The sequence below is a fragment of the Vicia villosa genome, linkage group LG4 (assembly GCF_029867415.1).
Source record: "Vicia villosa cultivar HV-30 ecotype Madison, WI linkage group LG4, Vvil1.0, whole genome shotgun sequence".
NCBI classification, from domain to species: Eukaryota; Viridiplantae; Streptophyta; class Magnoliopsida; order Fabales; family Fabaceae; genus Vicia; species Vicia villosa.
In genome coordinates this window covers 52616213-52624616 of record NC_081183.1, presented here as the reverse complement: position 1 = coordinate 52624616, position 8404 = coordinate 52616213, and positions in this window count along the sequence as shown.

Below are 8404 nucleotides of genomic sequence, written 5' to 3'. Positions count from 1 at the left end.
CGGCCAGTGCTTGAGCTTTCAGCGCTTTCTTGCTTTCGTACTGGATGTCGAATTTGGATAGCTCTAGCGACCATTATAGCATTCTCCCGGCCATGTCCGGTCGGCCGAGGAGTTGTTTGATTGGTTGGCCGGTTCGGACGACGATTGTATGGGCGAGGAAATAGTATCTTAACCTTCGAGCGGCGATTATTAGTGCCAAAGAGACTTTTTCAATTTGCTGATACCGCACTTCGGGTCCTTGCAGAGCTTTGCTGGTGAAGTATACGGGCTTCTGCCCGTCTTCAGCTTCTCGGATTAATGTCGCGCTAACTGCCTCGTTTGAGACAACCAAGTAGAGATATAGCATCTCGTCGTTTCCTGGTCGGGACAGGACGGGCGGTTCTGAGAGAACTTGCTTGAGGTGAGATAGTGCTTGTTCGCACTCCTCGGACCATTCGAAGGTCGCTTCCTTGCGCAGAAGTTTGAAAAATGGGAGAGCGTGTTGGGCGGATTTCGCGACAAACCGAGACAGCGCTGTGAGCATCCCGTTTAAGACTTGGATTGATTTCTTATTGTTAGGTGTCGGGAGTTCTGAGAACGCTCGACATTTGTCTGGGTTGGCTTTTATTCCTCTTTCGGTCAGGTAGAAACCGAGGAACTTTTCTGCCCGGACGCCGAAGGTACATTTTTCTGGGTTGAAACGCATCTTGCAGGTCCTGGCCTGTTTGAATACTCGTTCAAGATGCGTGGTGTGGTCGGTGTCTTCTCGGGATTTGATGATCATGTTGTCCATGTACACTTCGAGGGTGTCTCCGATCTCTCCTCGGAATACCTTGTTCATCATCCGCTGGTAAGTGGCTCCGGCGTTCTTGAGTCCGAAGGGCATTACGTTGTAGTAATGGTTCCCTGACTGGGTCATGAACTCCGTGCATTGCTTGTCGCACCTCGCCATGGGGATTTGATAGTAACCTGGGTAAGCATCCATAAAAGATAATAATTTATAACCGGCCGATTTGTCGACCAGTCTGTCAATGTTAGGCAAAGGGTAAGCATCTTTGGGATAAACCCTATTAACATCGGTATAATCAACGCACATTCTCCATTTTCTATTATATTTTTTAACTAGTACAAAGTTTGAGAGCCAAGTTGAATACTTGGCCTCAGAAATAAAATTTGCCTATAGGAGGTCTTTTACAGCTTTCTCGGCAGCCTCCGCTTTCTCGGGAGACTGCCTACGCCTACGTTGAACTACTGCCTTCGTGGCTGGATCAATGGAGAGGTGGTGGCAGGCGACCTCGGGGTCGAGTCCGGGCATTTCATGCGCTCTGTCATACCCCAAAATTTGCCCAAAATATTTTGACTCATATGATCTTCAATTGCTCAAGATAATACAAGAATTAGGCTCACTTGCCCGTCTCCTAAGCAATAAGTCTTCAACTAGGGTTTTCTCTCACTTAAGGAGAAATCAACCTCTGATACCTCAAGTGGACTCCATGGCCTCTCATATGATTCAAAGGATCCTCACCTCAAGCTTCAATCTCTGATTCCTAAGATTGCTCAATCAACAGCTCAGAAAGTTAACAGTCGACTAGTTTGACCTAAAAGTCAAATTAACTTTGATTGGCCATAAGTCTCTCATGCTTTATCAGAAATTCCCCAACCAAAACCCAGTCTCAAGGAAATTCAATTCTCTACAACTTTGATGTTGGGCCCAAGGTCGAGAAACGCTTCCGCATAAGAGATATAAGCCAAAACATTATAGGTCCTCCAAAAGGTCAACGAAAAGTCATCTTTTTCAAAAAGCTCATAGCTTGAACATAGAAGGTTTAATTGAGCTAAGACCAAAAATAGCATTTAGAGGACACATCGAGCTTTCCAAAATGTCTTATAACACCTTCACGGGATCAAAATTGAAGAAGTTATGAATGGTGCAAGGTGGATGATTTTTAGGAGATGCACAAAGGATAGATTGAGCAATTTTGAGTTTTTACACTAATGGGCCTAAGTTTGAATTTCTAAACATGATCATGAGTGCACTAGAAGCCCATAATCCCATGCTTTCACAATTATTATTTTTATTATTTTTATTATATTATTATTTTTATATTGGGTTTTTGTTTATAAAAATTCAATTTAAAAATAAATAATTGGTGGAAATAATCAAAGATTTAATTAGGATTATGCTTCTATTAAAGATTGAGAAATTTATTCAAAGTCAATCAAGTGGAAACCATGGGAGTGAGATTGAGTCAATAATGGAAACCTTCACATGAGATTTTCTATCAAATATCTTTCCACCAAATCAAATATTTTGATTGATTCTCTTCAAGTTTATTAACCCTAAAACCTTGCTATATATATATAGAGATCACGCTCAGAAAAAGGGGGAGAATTGGCTGCAAGAGGAACCTATCCCTAAGCTAAAAAACCGTGGATTGGAAGGAGAAGGTAGACCAAGGCACAATTCGATTCAGACCGAGCCAAGCGTTCAGATCAATTTTCCAGTGTTTTCTGAGCGCGACCCAACACCTAACATCGATCAGAACACGATAAATTGCAGTCCCGTATTCACGATTTGCCCTCGAAATTTTCAATGTCCAATTCACTTATATATGCATCATGAATCATGTTTGATTGTGTGTTTACGTTTACAATCTTGTTTGCAAGCTACCGGTGCTGTTTGATTTAAGTTTCGTTGCAGAATTAAGAATCTACAATGGCTAGGTTTTGGAGCTTCTGATTAGGGGTTTTGAATATAAGCAAAATTGGGGGAAATGAAGGCCCATATCGTGTTTAGAACACAGTTTCTGACTTAATCATGATTTCGTTTTGAATTTATTCAATGTATATTGCGAGTTTGGTTTTTTTTCAGGGATTGGATATGGATGAGTTTCGTAGCCAAATCGTGTTTGATTCGTAGCAGAATCCATGGTCTGAAGGAAGAAGAAGGAGGCCATGGTGCACTTGTTTTTTTTGAATTTTCTGGGCAATTAATTATTATATATAATATTTGTGGGTTGTGTAGTTTACAGCGAACGAAAAGTGATCCTGTGGCAAAGGTGAAACGCGTAAGCCTTGTATGCATAAGGGATGGGGTTCGATCCTCACTCCCATCATTTTTATTTTTCAGATTTCTTTGCTTACAGATACAACGTATGCAATACGTGAGTCCCCATCACGCACCTTCATGATATCCACCATCAGATTGCCTCAGATTCAGATCCAACGCACCATAACGCGCAGCTCTACCATGCTCCATCAGCCACCAACCACACCAGATTATACGCTAAGTATTCCAATTTTTTTTATTTAATTACACAAATGCTTCTATTTCTTTTGTTTTTTCTTCTTTCTTTTTCTATTATAGTTTTTATTTATTTTATTTTTATTATACTAATAACTTATTTATTTTCATAAAATCATCATCATTTATTTTAATAATTTTTATTTAAATAATTAAATGATTAAATTGACTTAATTGATAATAATAATTCTTGTTTGATTTAAATAATTAAATGATTAATTTAATTTAGTTATTTAATTGTTTAATTAGTTTAATATTTTTGTTGATTGATTAAAATACTTATTAGGATTAGACAACTTAATCGATTTTTTTGCCGATTTAATTAATTAGGTTGAAAACCAATAATTAATTAATTTGGTTTTTATTTATTTTATTAACCATAGTTAACTTGTGCCCGAATCAGGGTTTACGAGGTTATCATTAGATCAGTCATACACTGAAAATTTTCCTTTTTTCTTTGTGCAATTTTTCAGGGTTACCATCAGGGTTCTTCCGACTATGCGCCACGCCAATCAAAAGCTAAGTTCTAATCCCTCTTTTTTATTTAAATATTAATTTTGCCTTATAAATTAAATTAGGGTTTATTTTTAATGTCAATGAACTCCTCCTACACTTACCCTATTTTATTTCCTTGCCTTTATTAATTTTCAGGGTTAACCAACCGGTCAAAGCTCGAACGTTCGGTAACCCTAAAATCCATTCTGTTTTAATTTCTTCTTTTTAATTATTACTTATGTCAAACCTATTTACTCTGTTTGGATTTACTTTATTGCTTTTTCTCCCCTTCCCCATGGCTTATTATGTAACTGCTCCTGGTTGTATTGTGTGGCCTTGAAGGCACTTAACACTGTCATATATTATTATTGTGTGGTTAGTAATTTAGGGCGTGAAAACTCGAATTAAACTTAGAATAACTAATTATAAGATAATTACTTGAATCGAATCACATGATTGTGCACCCACACACCTTTTATGGTAACCTCTCTTGTTGCCTGTTGCCTTGTTGCCTTTTGTTTTCAGTGCAGAATAGTCAAGTCCCTCGAATACGAGGACGCCTCAGCAATGTTGCCCTCAGTTCATTCAAATCATAAGTCCCAATGATGCTGCCTTCGATTCGCTTATATGATCTCGTCCCTCGAAGTTGCCTACGAAATGCTGATGTGTCCTCTGGTTGCCTAATAATGATGACTATTCTGATCCTTCCCTTAGACTACCTGTCCCCCTATGGCAGGGACAATCTTATTGCGAACGATAATTGTAACGACCCTTCAACCTCCAAATAAAAGGACTTCCTACCCTCTTATGGTATGGATAGCCTGAAAGGCTAAAAGAACTCTTTTACAATGTCAAGGTAATTTGCCCCTAATTGCTTTGCTCTGGCTTAAATCTTTTTCTTACACTTTTTCATAAACCTTCAAAAAGGCTACGCTCATTTACGAGCTAAAGTCCTTATTTTCTTCTTCTACATTTCTAAACTTTTGGTTTCAAAAGAGCAAAGCAATTAAGAGCCCATGGAAAACCATGGATGCAAAGGGTGCCTTACACCTTCCCTTTGTATAAATTACCCCCAAACTCAAAATCTTTTTAAAGGTCTTTTCCTGTTCTTTTAGCCTTTCTTATTGGATAAAATAAAAGTCGGTGGCGACTCTTGCTTAACCGCGACATTTTCTTTAAAGTCAGTTCACCATATTACACACTCCATGCGAACAGGTCTGCGTTGGCTCAAAGGCATGCTACGAGTTGCTTCCTCGCCAGATCCGGGATGTCTTTGCCAATCTTCACCGCCTTGTTGGGGTTGTCGCCTAGCGGGACGAGCTCGAAGTCGCCGTCCGGAATTGGTCGCACGGGGTGGGCTGTCCTCGGTTGCGGTTCTTCGCCGTTCTTCAGTTCTTCTTTTGTAAAACAGGCGTCGAGGTCGATTGAGCTGACATTGGTCGGTAGCTGCAGGTCTTCCCGAGCTGGCTTGTCTTCGGCCCGTGGCTTCTTGTTGGTGCTAGAAGGAGGGGCGATCGGCTGTAGTCCCTTCATCGACGCGTCAAATATCCTTCTGGCCGCTTCGATGTCGGCGTTGATGGTGGCTACTCGTCCCCTTTTTGTGTAGAACTTCATCTTGAGGTGCACGGTTGAGGGAACGGCCGTGAGTTCGGCTAGAGTGGGCCGTCCGATGATGCAGTTGTAGAGGGTTTTGCAGTCGATGACCAGAAATCATGTCTTGACCTGTATGGAAGCCTCTCCTTCCCTGAAGGTGACGATCAGCTCGACGTAACCCCAAGGTTTGGTGGTGGTTCCGTTGAAGCCCTGGAGGTCGGAGCCCACGTATGGAGTGAGGTGGGAGTCGTCCAGCTTGAGGGTTTTGAAGATATGGGAGTACATGATATCGACTGAACTTCCCTCATCGATTAGGATCCGACGGACGTCAAAGTTAGCCATCCTTGCTCGGACGAGCAGGGGGATCGTGGCATTTGGGGCTCCGCCCGGGAGTTCTTCGAGGTAGAAGGTTATCAGATCTGATTTTCCCTTGAACTTCTGGAGGGTTGGACCGAGGTCTGAGTTGGCACTGATGAGCTCGTCAAACTTCCTCTTTACCGAGCTGATCGTGAGAGAGCCCGGATCTCCGCCGTTAGAAATGACCATGGCGGTCGGGAATCCTTCCCATGGGCTCAGGGAGGAGGTCACTCCGACCGAGGGTATGAAGTCTTCTGGTCGGGTGACGGATAGGGAAACCTGCAGCGGTCCGTTATCTGGTGAATTATCCCCGTCAGAAGTCCCTTGCCCTTCTCGCCGGGAAGTCTCTCCTTTCTTCGTATACTTGGAGAGACGACATTCTTTGATCAGAGTCTCGATGGCGTCTTTCAGGTGTATACACTCGTCGGTTAGGTGCCCATGACTCTTGTGGTATTTGCAGTATTTGGACTTGTCGGTCCCTGGTCTGGTGGGATTCAGCTTCGGGGGCTGAACGTTAGAGTTTTTGAACTCTGTGTTTTTACACTCGGTCAGAATGTGCTCGCGTGAAGTGATCAACGGGGTATAGTCGTTGAACCGACCAACTGGTCCTCTCTGTTCCTTTATGTCACGGGACCTGTCGTCTTTTCTCTTTTCGTTGCCTCGGAGAGAAAGAGAATAGTCTTAGCTTGAGCTAGGGGTAGCGTCGTTGCCTCTCGAGCCTTTCTTCACGGCTGCTTCGCCTTCCTCATAGGTGATGTAGGCTTAAGCTTTGAGCAGGAGGGCGTCCATGGTGCGTACCTTCTCAATTTTGATAGCTTTCTTGAAGTCGCTCCCGGGGAGGAGTCCTCGTTCCAGGAGATATCTCTTCACGTGATCAGTTGTTTGCACCTGAACGACCTCTTTATTGAACCTGTCGAGGTATTCTCAGAGAGGTTCGTTGGCCCCTTGAATTACGGCCTCGAGGGTCGCTTCAGACTTCGGCTGCCGGTGAGAGGCTGTGAAGTGGTTCGAGAAGAATTTCTTGAGTTCTGACCAAGAGTGAATGGAGTTGGGAGGAAGGTTCCTGTACCAGGTCATCGCTCCTTTCCTGAGTGTGGTCAGAAAGATCCGACATTTGATAGATCCTCGGACCACGTGGTAGTCCATGACGGCTTCAATGCTACGGATGTGGTCGTCAGGATCCGTGGTCCCGTTGTAGAGGTCCTGAGTTTGGGGTTTCTCCATTCCCCAGGATAGACGGGCTCTTTGGATGTCCTCCGATAAAGGGCTGCGAAAGTCCTCCTCGTCACTTGGACCAGGGGAGGTTGAGTGTCTTCCGCGGTTGCTGTGCTTTTGTCGAGGCTTTCCTTGTGTTTTTCCATAAGCCTTGCGGTTGTCTTCGGGAGGGGAATGTCCGCGGCCCTTCACAACAGCTTTGGCGGGGCCCCGATGCCCTTGCTCGGGGGAGAGGTTTCCAGTTTCCGCTTCCTCGAGTCTCTGGTTTCTTGGGTCTTTTCGTCGAGGGTAGCGGGAATAGGATCCTCGGCGGCGACACCTCTTTGGTGGAGAGCGTGAAGATGAGGGCGAACGTCGGTGGTGCCTCCTTGGTGGGGAGCGTGAGGATGAGGAAGAGCGCGGTAGCGCCTCCGCGGAGGAGATCGTGATCGTCGCTTCCTTTCCAGCCTATCAATTCGTTCACTCTATTGTTGAATGAGGCAGTTGATCTTTTTGAGGGCCGCGAGCAGGATACAGCCGTGGGGTCAGCATCCTCGGGGATGTCGACTTGCTCATGGTTGTCCTCGTACTGGGTCTCTTGCCTCTGGGAGGTATGAGTGAAGGAGGAAGCGGGATGCCCGTCCTTGGAGTCAGCTTCGTTGTTCTGGATTTGAGCTTGCTCGTTCCTGTTATTTTGGACTTGAAGTTGCTCGTTCCTGGTGGGCTGAGAGACTTCGTGCCTTGGTCTCCTTGGCCCGTCAGCAGTGAGTTGTTGTCCCTCCCTTCGGTGTCGATTCTGCTCGTCAGCTGTGGCACCATGAATGAGGGGATCAAGGTGGAAGGGGTCGAGAGCTTGGTTGGTATTGTTGTTGTTGCCGGCCATGATGATCGCATGATGAATTTGCTTTGATCTTTGTATGTTAAAGACGGGGAAGCTTGTTTCCTACAGACGGCGCCACTGATCGTACCTGATCAGAAGGATCGTCAAGGCCTGCTCGGAACTGGATCTTTGAGAACTGAAGGGGGGTGTACCTGCAAGGTACTCCGATGCTAAAGTAAGAAGACGAGCTATCAGAGTGCAAGTACGAGCTAAAGGTTAGAAGAGAATGAATATCTGACCCTCTAGTGAAAGAGGGAATTTATAACCCCCAGCGCTGGGCCATGATCTCGCTACTGGGCTGGATTTCCAGGCCCAACTAGGAGACTGCCAGGTTTCCTAGGCGAAAATATCGGAGATGCGTGTGTGCTCTCCGTCTTGGTCAACCACTCTAAAGTCTAAGGGAGACGCGGTCTTTTAGAGACCACGTGGACTCCGCATTATTCGGGGGGTTGGATGCGAAGGAACCCTACGAGGAGAAGGGTCCTCGGCAGAGAAGGTGCTCGCGTGGAGCGCGCTTTGGCATGCTCGGGTTCGAGTGAGGAGGCAAGTCCTCGTCAGGTGGCGTGCTCGCGGGGAGCACTCATGCCGAGCACCAAGTAGCT